This window comes from Neopsephotus bourkii, unplaced genomic scaffold (assembly GCF_033783945.1).
Source record: "Neopsephotus bourkii isolate Nb327-2 ecotype Australia unplaced genomic scaffold, CSIRO-AGI_Nbou_v1 NB_1655, whole genome shotgun sequence".
Taxonomy (NCBI): Eukaryota; Metazoa; Chordata; class Aves; order Psittaciformes; family Psittacidae; genus Neopsephotus; species Neopsephotus bourkii.
Window position 1 is genome coordinate 6,591,467 of NW_026902129.1, and position 13,878 is coordinate 6,605,344.

The window sequence follows — 13,878 nt, forward strand, 5'->3', positions numbered from 1 at the left end:
ATCTGAACTAAAGTATTTTGCATTACTGAGCATTTGATTTGATTCTTGCTGTTCATAATGCCCTCATGAGAAAGCCTCATGTCTAGTTTAAAGCAAGTTTGAAATTAAGCTCAGTAGCCACTACAAAAGGTATGTTCTACTGCTTCAGACCCTAATCTTGTGAGAACATATGCAATGGGACTACTCATAAACTAAAGCAAAGCATAACCATTGAGCATTGAATTAATGGGGCTATTTATATGGAGGAAGTTAAGGATGCGTGCAACTGTAACGTGTGTTTGCAGAATGAAGGTCTAGCAAATTAATCATAAATCACAGACTTGTTTTGGTTGGAAGAGATCTTAAAGCTCATCCAGTTCCAAACCCCCTGCCACAGGCAGGGACACCTTCCACTAGACCAGGTTGCTCCAAGCCCTGTCCAGCCTGGCCTGAAACACTGCCAGGGATAAGGCAGCCACAGCTTCTCTGGGCACCCTGTGCCAGTGCTTCAAATACAATGTTCAAATATTCCACCAGTTCAGTAGTTACAATGACTGCTATCATAGCATGACAGCAAAAAAAGTTTAAAACACTTTGTGGTTTGTGAGTTACTTGATTTGCAAACACTGGAAAATAATGGGCAGAACTACAAGGGGTTAAAACTGAGATGACTATTTGATTTAGGGAGCAAAACCCACTGCAGTTTTCAAGATAAAAAACTGATTACCTGAATGTACAAATGTTGAATAATGGCTAAGTCTTCCTTCATTATATTGGACTCTGCATAATTACATGATTCTTTTTCTCTTCTGATTTCTATAAGAAAATAGCTAATTGTGGATATGAAGTATAGGATTTTTGTGCATGCTTCTTTATAGCACGTTAAAAGGCCACAGTTTATAAAAACAAAAATTCAGGCCATCTTAATTCATTATAAATGAGGAAAAGCATGGGGGTGTGGAAATTTTCTTCACTGACTGGAAACCTCATAGCAGCCTTCCAATATCTGAAGGGGGCTACAAGGATGCTGGAGAGGAACTCTTCATCAGAGATTGTAGTGACAGGATAAGGGGTCATGGGTTTAAACTCAAACGGGAAGTTCAGGTTGGATATAAGGAAGCAGTTTTTCCCTGTGAGGGTGCTGAGGCGCTGGCACAGGTTGCTCAGAGAAGTAGTATATGCCCCACCCCTGCAGTGTTCAAGGCCAGGTTAGACAGAGCCTTGGGTGTTGTGGTCTCTGCCCATGGCAGGGGGTTGGAACTGGGTGATCTTAAGGTCCTTTCCAACCCAAACCAGTCTGGGATTCTATGTAGAAGTGAATGTTTTACACTGAAATTTGTATTTCTTGTGAAACACCTTTTCCACTTCCAAGCTTCTCTCAATTATATTGGAAAAATATGACTATACATGAAGCCTCATTTTTAGTAGCAATGAATGCAGCTGAGTGGCATTTTGTCAATCAGGCTGAGAAAGGTGGGATAGAGTTTACTATATGCAGTACCTTTATTAATGAGATGCAAGGTCAGATACAGCATAGGGATTTAAAAGGAAAAAGGATCTAATTCAAAATTCCTTTATCTTTTCTAATAGGAGGATTGCCTAACCTCCTTTCCCAGTAAACATCACCATGTAAATCCTTCTGCTGTACCTCAGGATGTCCCTGATCAGCTCTCCAAAACATCTTTCCCAGTCTGAAATATTGTTACCTACAGCAAAACAAGTAAGTACTGAACAGTTAATTGTTTGTCACAGCTCTGTACAGATATCTGCTTGCTCTCTAATTACATGTGTTTAAAAACTCAAACCAAATACCAACCTCATCTATACTGTAACAGTAATATTCAATACACTACACCAGAGCCCAACTGAAGGAAATAAGTATACTTCTTTATACTGTTAGTTTTAACATTTTGCATCAAAAGTACTGAAAAGCACTGGCAAATACTGAAAAAATTGATGAGTTCTCAGTTGTTTAGCAGTTGCCTACACATGCGCCACAAAACTAAAGGTCCTACTTGATCTGGTTTCAGTGCAGGGAAGAGCTGAGCATTTTCCAGAGGTTACATATGCACATGGAAAAGCATGTACGTAAAAGATAAGTAATATATTATATGCTAGAATTGCCTGGTACTCCATAGTGTAAGGCTGAGTTTTCAGTTATTAAGAACTTGGAAAAACTGAAATCTTTTGAACAGAATTTTTCCATGCTGAGCTTTAGCCTTGGGATGACCCTTTTTTTTTTTTTTTTTTTTTTTTTTTCTTTGGAAAATTTCAGCAAAAACAGCTCAGCTGTTTCCAAGAATGAGTCCAGTGACAAACATAAGGTTTTGTCCATGTGTGAAAAGTCTGGTAACATATTTTTTTACTAGAGTCCTTGGTCTTTGGAGCAGGGACTTGACATGCTAAAGAATGATGGCTTGTGGGCCAAGAATATAACTTACTCCTTTTGAAAACTAGTAAACTTACTCATACTTCTGCAGGCTCTAAACCTCTGAGTAAGTCCCTTTTCTGTTTCCTCAAACTTGTGACAGAACAAAAAGTGATTCCAGAAGGATAGATCTGCATGGGGCACGCCTCATCTGAGTGGTTCCTGTCACGGGTGGGCCTTGCATGCCTAAGGTTTACCTACCCACACTAGATCTGGGTCATGGGGCTGGATTCTATGCAGCCAGAAAAGCAAAGGATCGAGACAACAACAGTTCTAATGTGCAGGGAGAAGAAAGTTAAACCCAGCAAAACAAGTAAATATTACATTTCTCAAATGAAATTAACCTACAAAACTTTGTGAACGGGTGTTCTCACGGTCTGTTCTTGCATTTGTATTTCTGGAGTGTTATTACCTCTGGATGGGTGGAGCTGAGACTTGCTCAAAAGCAATCTTTCTTCTTTTTGGACTTCAAGTAACCAAGAGGCAGCAGTCTTTGCAGACATGATTTGGGCTAAAGATGCATTTTTCAGGAATAGAATAAACCACGGAGGCTTGGAGATCACACAGTATCACAGTAGGTTAGAGATTGGAAGGGACCTCAAAAGATCATCTAGTCCAATCCCCCTGCCGGAGCAGGAACACCTAGATAAGGTTACACAGGAACGTGTCCAGGCAGGTCTTGAATGTCTCCAAAGAAGGAGATTCCACAACCTCCCTGGGCAGCCTGTTCCAGTGTTCCGTCACCCTCACTGAGAAGAAGTTTCTTCTCAGGTTTAAGTGGAACCTCTTGTGCTCCAATTTGTACCCATTACCCCTTGTCCTTTCATTGTTTGCCACTGAGAAGAGCCTGGCTCCATCCTCGTGACACTCCCCCTTTATATATTTATATACACTAATAAGGTCACCCCTCAATCTCCTCTTCTCCAAACTATAGAGACCCAGCTCCCTCAGTCTTTCCTCATAAGGGAGATGCTCCACTCCCTTAATCATCTTAGTTGCCCTGCGCTGGACTCTCTCCAGCAGGTCCCTGTCCTTTTTAAACTGAGGGGCCCAGAACTGGACACAATATTCCAGATGAGGTCTCACCAGGGCAGAGTAGAGGGGAAGGAGGACCTCTCTCGACCTACTAACCACCCCCCTTCTAATACAACCCAGGATGCCATTGGCCTTCTTGGCCACAAGGGCACAGTGTCGGCTCATGGTCACCCTGTCGTCCACCAGGACCCCCAGGTCCCTCTCCCCTACACTGCTCTCTAACAGGTCGTTCCCCAGCCTATACTGGAACCTGGGGTTGTTCCTGCCCAGATGCAGGACTCTACACTTTCCCTTGTTATATTTCATCAAGTTATTCCCCGCCCAACTCTCCAGCCTGTCCAGGTCCCTCTGGATGGCAGCACAGCCTTCTGGCGTGTCGGCCACCCCTCCCAGCTCAGTGTCATCAGCAAACTTGCTGATAGTACACTCAATTCCCTCATCTAAATCGTTGATGAAGATATTAAATAATACTGGTCCCAGTACCGACCCTTGAGGCACTCCACTAGATACAGGCCTCCAACTAGACTCCGCCCCATAGACTACAACTCTCTGGCTTCTCTCCTTCAGCCAGTTCACAGTCCACCTCACTACCCGACCATCCAGACCACACTTCCTCAATTTAGCCGCAAGGATGCTGTGGGAGACCGTGTCAAACGCTTTGCTGAAGTCGAGGTAGACCACATCCACCGCTCTACCATCATCCATCCACCGCGTTATTTCCTCATAAAAGGCTACAAGATTGGTCAAGCACGACTTCCCCTTGGTGAAGCCATGTTGACTGCCCCTCATAACCCTCTTATCCTTGATATGCCTTAAGATGGCACCAAGGATAAGGTGTTCCATCACTTTCCCAGGAACGGAGGTGAGGCTAACCGGTCTATAGTTACCCGGGTCCTCCTTCTTGCCCTTTTTGAAGACAGGAGTGACATTTGCTTTCCTCCAGTCCTCAGGCACCTCTCCCGTTTCCCAAGACTTGGTAAAGATGATGGAGAGCGGTCTAGCAATGACCTCAGCCAGTTCCCTCAGCACCCGCGGGTGCATCCCATCTGGACCCATGGATTTATGGATATCCAGATTGCTCAACTGATCTTTAACCCATTCCTCATCAACTAAGGCAGACCGCTCCATTGACCTATCTTCATCCGGGGTCTCAGCGGTACAGGGCTCTTCAGGACTGCCTCCAGCAGAGTAGACAGAGACAAAGAAGTCATTCAGTAACTCTGCCATCTCTGTATCTTCTGTCACCAGGGCACCCGTCCCGTTCATCAGCGGGCCTACATTGCCTCTGGTGTTAGTTTTACCTGCCATGTATTTGAAAAAGCTCTTTCTGCTGTCCTTGACCCCTCTCGCCAGCTTTAATTCCAAGGAGGCCTTAGCCATCCTAGCAGCTTTCCTACATCCTCTAGCAGCAGCCTTATATTCTTCCCAAGTGGCCAGCCCTTCTTTCCATGACCTGTAAACTCTCCTCTTCCACTTGAGCATACCGAGCAATTCCCTATTTAACCACGCAGGTCTCCTGACCCTCTTCCTCGACTTCCTACGTGTCGGGATGCTCCGATCTTGAGCTCGGAAAAAGCAGTCCTTGAACGTCAACCAACTATCTTGGGCCCCTTTCCCTTCAAGCAGCCTAGCCCACTGGATTTCCCCTAGCAATCGCTTGAAGAGGCCAAAGTTTGCCCTGCTAAAGTCCAGGGTTGCGATTCTACTTGCTATTCTACTGACCCTACCACACAAGATCCTGAATTCTACCATCTCGTGGTCGCTGCAACCAAGGCAGCCCTCAACCTGATGTAGGAAGCGTTTGACAAAATCCAAGGAAATGGGGAACAGGACTCTGTGAACCAATAGAAATGAAAGAGAAAAGCAAACACTGAAAAAAACCCTTTGCTTGGGGTTGTATGTAAAGCACAGGAAAAGGTAATGGGGAGTCTAGAGAGAGAAGAGTAGGACCTGATGAGCAATAGGACATACACTACACTGGAAAAGCAGTAGAGACTGTGTAGGTGGAAGAACAGCTGAACAGAGATCAGAAACAGAGGTGAGGCAGAGATAGGGAAAAATCGTGAATAAACTGGCTGGGGTAGATGAAATCTCTCTTGAAAAAAAGTGAAGGGAACAGGCTGAATCACTAAAGTGAACACTACTTTTAAGCTCTGCATTTAAACTGCAGGCCTGACACCTCCCAGTTCTGTTGTCAGACAGTATCTGTAAAATCTGAGAGGAATGATTCACGTTCTTTTCTAGCATTGCACATAGGAGATATGACCATTCCTTACTCAGGTAAGCCTTATGCAGCCTGTTCAAGTGACAGAGTCCTGGGCAATGGATGGGGTCCTAATATCAGAGATAATCAGTATGGGCACAAAGATGGTGTCACACTAACAGCCTTGCTGAGTCCTCTGAGTTTACTAGGAAATGATCTATACAGTAACATTTTGTTAAGTTTTCAAAGCCATGCACACATCATTCAAGGGATGTCAGTGTTAAAGATGTCTTTACATTCCTAATTCATTCGTATAGAATCATAGAATCATAGGTTAGGGTTGGAAAGGACCTTAAGATCATCCAGTTTCAACCCCCCTGCCATGGGCAGGGACACCCCATGTCACCCAAGGCTTTGTCCAACCTGGCCTTGAACACTGCCAGGGATGGAGCATTCACAACCTCCCCGGGCAACCCATTCCAGTGCCTCACCACCCTAACAAGAAAGAATTTCCTCCTTATATCCAATCTAAACTTCCCCTGTTTAAGTTTTAACTCGTTACCCCCTGTCCTATCACTACAGTCCCTAATGAAGAGTCTCTCCCCAGCATCCCTATAGGCCCCCTTCAGATACTGGAAGGCTGCTCATTTAAATTTTTCTGCAATATCCATTAATTCTGGCCATGGATTCTGTACATCTTTCAGATCACAGGATACATTTGTTATAGGGATAAATACTGGTTGCGTAAAAAGAAACGGTAATCAGTTGTAGATGTTGAAGACTGTTTCATGAATAAAAAGAGGAAAGGAAATTAAAGAAAGCACAGGTTCCTGGTTAAAACAATAATATCCTTGAGCCCTGTATTCCCTATTTACATTTTTTTTAAGTGGCAAATGCTTCATCCCTGGCAGTGTTCAAAGCCAGGTTTTACAGAGCCTTGGGCAACATGGTTTAGCATAAGGTGTCCCTGCCCATGGCAGGGGTTGGAGCTGGATGATCTTAAGGTCCTTTCCAACCCAAACCATTCTGTGATTCTATGATTCTATGACTTTCTTCTGAACCAAATGGAAACCAAACATTTTACAAGTAGTCATTAATTGAGCACAATTATTTTCAGAAGTGATATGCTGTCATATTTACAACTGAAGTTGTTCTTGAATACAAAAAGAGCTATGTAGCAACCGCTGTAAGAGCTAAGGTTCTTCACATTTCATTTAGACATTCTGAATTAATGAATAATTTGACCATAATCTCTTCCTGACTCAGCTTCCCATTTCTAACTGGGGGATATTACTACTGCCTTAATTTGATGAATCATTGTGAAAAGAAAGGAATAGTTATGAAGCACTAAAACACTGTGATAAGTGTGACAGAAAAACCTGTCTGGAACCTAATAACTCCTTTGATAAACTGGGGGATGACTACAGTGGAGGGGCAAATGGGAAAATACAGAACTTTAACAGTCGGTGGTTGAGAGGGCCTGCAGAAACCCCTAATCTATGAGAGCAGTTCAGGATTTTATCACAACACTGTGCACAAAGCACAGTGCACAGACAAAGCTCCCCTTTACACTTCCCTAGACATCTTTTAGTGCTGTTTTTAGCATTCCTCAGTCCTAACAATGGTTTCTGAATATGCATTTAATACACAGAATATTGACATGTACATGGGGTTTTTTTGCATATAAAGTATCAGAATTAGTTAATACACTTTAAAAAACCAACAGCTATTTGCTGGGCTGATTACCCAATGCCAGTAAAGACAGGCACTGCTCCACGTACATACATGTACCCCCATAACGAAGCATGCAGTTTATTTGCCTATCTATACTATTTTGAAGTTAAGCACACTCCTTCAAATTATCTGCAAGATACTTTTTTTCTTTCCTTCAAATTGTATCTCAAGGGCAGTGCAATGGAAGAACTCTTGAGACTGTGACAGAGTTAAGGTAGACAAATGTCCCTCTATTAATAAGCAATAATCAAAATACCTTATGAATAATGACATAAACATAGTGTCTAGGTCTTTATCTTCCTCTCTTTGCATACTGCATACTCTCTTTCATATGATATTTAGCTTGCTGCACAATGTTATGGCACTTACAATAATTAATATATGAACACCTACCAGCTGTGGCTCCTATGTCATAATAAGAGCCAGTGCAGCTGGAGCTGTTTAGGTGACTAGTGTAACTTAATTAAATCTCTCAATTTTCCAGAAAATGTTCTGTACATTTTGAACATCTTGTTCTTCCTGGGCTTCAAATGCCATGGAAACAGTCTATTTTTCAATATTTTCATGCTGCTTTTCCAGCCTGGTCAGAACCAGGAAGAGCAAAGGAAGTACAAAGCACAGCATGAACAGGGAGCTGGAATAGCTGGTTATAGAAACCTGCACATAACTGAGTATAGATTTGGCGATGCTTCAAGACCTTCATGAGATTTTACCCTATTCACAGAAGGAATTCTGAAGAGGGTAATTCTGAAGAAGGAATTCTGAAGATGTTTATAAATCTAGGCCAATCATCACTTCAGCATCAAAGTCTAAGAAGTGTCTACATGGACAGAAGATTCCACCAGAACTTATCCACAGCTTGTGAGACGTGGACAAAGTGCCGATGAGGGACATCTAAGTCTAAATTGAAAACAACTCCAAACTATATTTATTCTGTGCATACAGTCTTGAGCTTTGACAGTGAACTGAACTATTAAGCATAAATATTACAAACAAGTACCAGTAGTGAGTATTGATTAGAATAGAGAAGTACTTCAATGTTTTAGTGAAAATAAAACCCATCTAAAATATGAACTCAGTAAGTTAATTGCTAGATTTTCTCTTTTGAGCTTTAATAAAGTTCTGCTAGTAAATAATTTTACCGGAGTACAGTCACTTTCAGACTTAGCAGCCAGAAAATGACAAAATGACAAAAAGGACAAATTTGCAGTTAGTGTTCAGCTTGATAGATATCTATTATGTAAAAATAGTAAATTATGCAAAAAGTACATTGAAATGAAGACCCTTGCAACTTGGAACACTTGATATGGACCTGCATAAAAAAACAGTTTGGGGTTTATTTGAGGAATTACTTTGCATGTAAAAGGTCAACTGGTTTAGGGTATGTATTCTTCTCAGTAATAAGGAAAGAATATTTCATCTACTGAAGGAACAAATGTATACATGTAATGAAATCAGGCTTATTAGAATCAGAATCAATGAGGTTGGAAAAGACCCTTAAGATTAAATTCAACCATCCCCCCAGGACTGCCAAGGTCACCACTAAACCATGTCACTCTCCTAAGAAAAGATAATTCAGTTGTAAATGTTTTATGGGAAAGAATAACCTAGCAAAAGTAGAGCAAATGGAAATCATCATGAATCTATGAAATGAAACGCTGCAAACGCAAATTATTCAAGGTGCAAGAGTTAAGTTCCATATCGCCAAAGATGAACACAAAGAGTAAAAAGACCTTCCTGTGAAACCGGGAACAGGTGGAAAGTTCTAAAGCAGAGGGTGTAAATCCAGAGGAGCTTTCATTCCACCTCACTCAAATCAATTCTTGCTATGTTTCTCCTTTTTCTATTTTTTCATTTAGGCAAAATCACAGCAGAGAACTCGGCACAGCCAAAACCACACTCAAGTGATTTTGCTCTAAGAGCATATGGACCAACACAGAATACTTACACAGTGTGCTGCATGCACTCGCAGTCCAGAAAGCCAACTGTATACTGGGCTGCATTAAAATCAGTGTGACCACAGGTCAAAGGAGGTGATCCTGACCCTCTATATTCTGCTCTTGTTAGATCCCACTTGGAGCACTGTATGCAGCTATGGTGTCCTCAACATAAGGACATGGAGCTGTTGGAGCAAGTCCAGAGGAGGCCACCAGGATGATCAGGGGCTGCAGCACCTCCCATATAAAGACAGGCTGAGAACACTGGGGCTGTTCAGCCTGGAGAAGAGAAGCTGCGTAAAGACTTCAGAGCAGGTTCCAGTGTCTGAAGGGGGCCTAAAAGGATTCTGGAAAGGGACTCTCCGGTGATAGGACAAGGGGTGATGGGCTCAAACTGAAACAGGGGAAGTTCAGGTTAGATATAAGAAAGAAGTTCTGCCCTGTGAGGGTGGTGGGGCGCTGATACAGGTTTCCCAAAGAAGTGGTAAATGCTCCATCCCTGGCAGTGTTGAAGGCCAGCTCGGACAGAGCCTTGGATAACATGGTCTAGCGTGTCCATATCCATGGCAAGGGGCTGGAACTGGATGATCTTTAAGGTCCTTTCCAACCCTAACCATTCTATGATTCTATATAGAACAAAGTAGCTTTAGAACCTGACTAAAATAACACTGATTTTTATATACTAGCACCTGCTAAATAAGGCTGTTTCTTCACCCTGAAGAACGTTTTGGTTAGTGTGTCACAACATAACACATTCTGAATTATGTTATGAATTGGTGCTGCAGAATCTAACATCTGATACAGCTTTGCAGATGTCCAGCACAATTCAGCAGGTTGAGACTTGAGTGGACTACAGTGGTCATTACTGAATCAACTTCAGAAGTGCCCTTTTCATTTCCATTTCACTTTGATATTTCCGTTTTAATGATTTTCACATACTAAACATTGCCAAAAAATACGAGATTCACTTGATTCTTCAGTCAAACCATAAATTACTAAGTTATTGTCTGAAGAGGTTTACGGCTTTCTTAAACTTATCTTGAATTTTGGGCCTATATGACCTGTATTTAAACAGAGTTACTTTGTTTTCCCAAAGAAGTTTCTCATACCAGATCTGTAGCATCTGCATTTCAATGGATGTGCATGACAGTAAGGAATGGCATGGCTATGGAAAAATCAGTAGTTTGCCTTTTGATCTCAAATGGAATTATGGATCTCTCAAAAAAGCAACTGCTTCAGAAGTGTGAATGTGTATAATCTGGGACAAATTTAGGGTTTTTTGATGCATTTGAAAGACTGTATTTCAGATTTCAACTTCTAATGACTGGACAAAACCTTAACATTTCCATTTCCCCCACATACACTTTCAAATGAACATTTCAGCACTGCAAAAGCAATCATCTGACTTTGCTAAAACCAGCATTTTCTGCCACAAAAAAAAAGTAATTTTATTTCATTAGATCTACTAATTTCAGCTATTGACTAAGCTTTACTTCCTATAACTAGTGCTCATTGAAAGCAAGCAACTTACTAAAACCTAGGATTTTCATATGAATTTGTGTTAAGAATTTTAGTTTTAAGCCCTTCAGCTCTTAGTAATCTACAAGATGCCACTGCTCACACATGGAACATCTTGGCTTGATACTACAGCCAACATTCTAGTTACTGAGGTGGAAGCTCCTATCTGGAAGTAAGTTGCTAAAACGCAGCTCATTCTTCAAAAGAAGTCCAGTAATCATCTGAGAACTCCATTTGAGGGATTGCCTCCTGTCAGCAGCAGCTACAGAACCAGGAAAAAATGCAAGGTCTCTTATTTTGCCAGGTGAGTTTTGCTGTGTCTACTATGTGAGTAGCCTAACTATGAGTGTTTTCATTCACCCTTCTTTATAAAACTAGGCACTAGAGCTGAGATTAAACTGAACCACAAGGAATATGCCCTCTGCTTTCTGCCTGGGGTTACGTGAGCCAGACTATTTGTAATTAAGAGACATGATGGGAGCAACAACCTCTTGGGCCTCAAGTCTGATGTCCAGAACCATATTTTCTAGTAATAACATCCAAAGGGTAAATCTGTTATTTTAATTGCAGGATTTTGTTCTCCACACAGCATTACCACACAGAACCTACCACGCTCACCAAGACACACAGAAAGGATGGGCTGGAGCTGCTCGGCAACCGGTGAGCCTAAACATCTGAAATGTCATAGTGGAGGAGAGTTCAAATAGGTGAAACAGAGGATTACTCTAAAACAAACAGAAAGTTGGTTTGGTTTGGTTCGTACTACAAAAATACACACAGAGTTCTCAGTGGGATCAGGGAGGGGAATAACAGCAGGCCAGCTAGTCAGTCTGGAAAGCCAGTGCCGCCTTCTGCTCTGATGTTGAATGTCTTTTAACGTCAGCAAAGTTATTGGGTGGAATGACATAACCTTGAAGTCTGGGACCAAGACGGTTTAGTAGACCAATGTGGATATGTCAAGATGAAAGTGGCAAAGTTGTTTATTCAGGTGATTCCTGAAACATTTGAAAGGAGTGCTGCAAAGCAGAACTGACAGATGGACTCAGTTGGGGAGAACAGAGGGAGTGTATCTGCTGTTTGGTGTCAGCTGCTTGCTGCTTAATGCCATCAGCTTGATTTCGACACCTATTCCCAACTGTACCCCCTGCAGCCGCGTGTGCTCATGCTGGACACAGCCTTTAAAGAGAAAAAAGAAAGAATCCATAGAAGGGTGCATAATTTCTATTAGATGACACATTTTTTTCACTCTCAGTTGCTTTTTCATGTCTCATAACACAGCACAGAATACTCCCAAGCAAAATTTCCTTCTCTCTCAAAGCAACCCCAATAAACAAGGCATCCAACACTTTCAGATATTTTATTCTCAGAAGAGAAACAGCTCTACAAGAAAACTTGATAATTCTATTTCATCTTTATGCTTCTTAAACCAGTTCTAACAACCCCAAGCCTTTAGACAACTTGTGAATTACTGACATATTTGAAAAGGTGTCATACTTCATTTTCATGCCTGAATCCATTAATGCTTTGAAAAAATTTCCCTGCACCTGTTTCTTGTGGAAAAGATAGGGTGAAGAGAAGAGAGCTTTGATCTTTTTTATAGACTATATGGGGTGCTTACTTTTAAGAGTCTTGATCTTGCATAGGCCTGTTAGGAGAATTTCTGGAATTTAAAAATGGCAGAAGGATGCCCTAAGATATAATCTATCAGTTAAATTCACCAGCTCAGCACTGACACAGTTTTGCAACAACAGGATCATTAATGGCTGTTGCTGCTGCAGCAGAATTACAGTCCTGCTATAGAACACAGCTCTTGCAAACTATACAGCAGTTTCACAGGAAAAATCATGCAAAGTATCACCTCAGAATTAAATGGGATACAGCAAAGATTTAACAGTTCTCCAACATGCCATAAGTAAGCCAGAAACCAGAAAATTTCTCCTCCATATAAACTTCTAAAGGGAACTGAAAGAGGTAAAGAGATTAGGCTAGAACTCAGATCTGGTTTCATGTACATGCTGAGGTGTCATTTATAGCTGGCATTTATCTTATTATCTTTATTCCTAGGATTCAGTCTAAAAAATATCCACTAGCATCTTACAGTATTCTAGACAAACATTCTAGTCGCAAACTAATTTACTAGCATCTAAATTGTGACAAAAAATCTAGGAATTTTTATTTTTTAATTAAATAAAGCAGATTTTAATAGGGACTCTATGTTCTAGCTGCTGGTGTTTCCAATCCTGACAGTTAAACTGCTTCACAGAAGCTGGGACTGAGTGTGGGAGTTAAGGAAAACTGTAAGCTCCAACCTACAAGGTTTAAGATAACACATTCTTACCTCCCTACTGAGCACAGTTTAAAAATGGCCATTAGTGAACTGAAGTGTGGTCACTCATTCAGTCTCCCCAGGTCAAAAACTCAAAAGAAGTCATGAAGATGATTTGGCCCACTGAGACAGAATAAAAGTTAATATAAACACACCCATAAACAACCGATTAAGTTATAATAGATCATTTCTAAAAACACAGAGAGTTCAAGGGCTAAACTTTTGACATATGAACAAAGGATAAAATGAAAATGGACAGCTGGAAAATACATTTTAAATGAACATATTTTTGTGGATTCGTCTCTTAGGCATTAGACCAAATCCAATTAAATTCAATGGTAACACTAACAATTACTTAAGTGGGCTTTGGACTGGAGCCTTATTGACTCCAGTTTGTTAGTGATATAAATACAGCAACTTGACTGAAACTAATGGAATCACTTAAGGATTTTTGAAAGGCAAAGAGCTAAGCACCTGCAGCTTTCCTGAGAGTAGGTGCTTATGATTCCACACAGTACTGCCTCCCATCTATGTGAACAAGACTTGGTTTGTTGTGTTAGAAGTGCCAGTTTCTGCTGAACTGAATTCCATGTCTTGCAAGCCCTTTTTGTGCATGAGTCTGGCCTGTGAAGGTGAACTGCTTAGCTATCTATTTCGGGCAACAAGTTAAAAGAAAGAAAAAAGAAACCCAAAGAAGGGGTGGTGGGACTGTATTGAT

At 41.3% G+C, this 13,878-nt stretch overlaps 1 long non-coding RNA gene across 2 annotated transcripts in view; it reads right to left on the bottom strand.

Moving 5' to 3' along the window:
- Positions 1-13,878, bottom strand: part of LOC133223831 (uncharacterized) — an 86,723-nt gene that overhangs the window by 13,180 nt on the left and 59,665 nt on the right. The window lies entirely within an intron of this gene.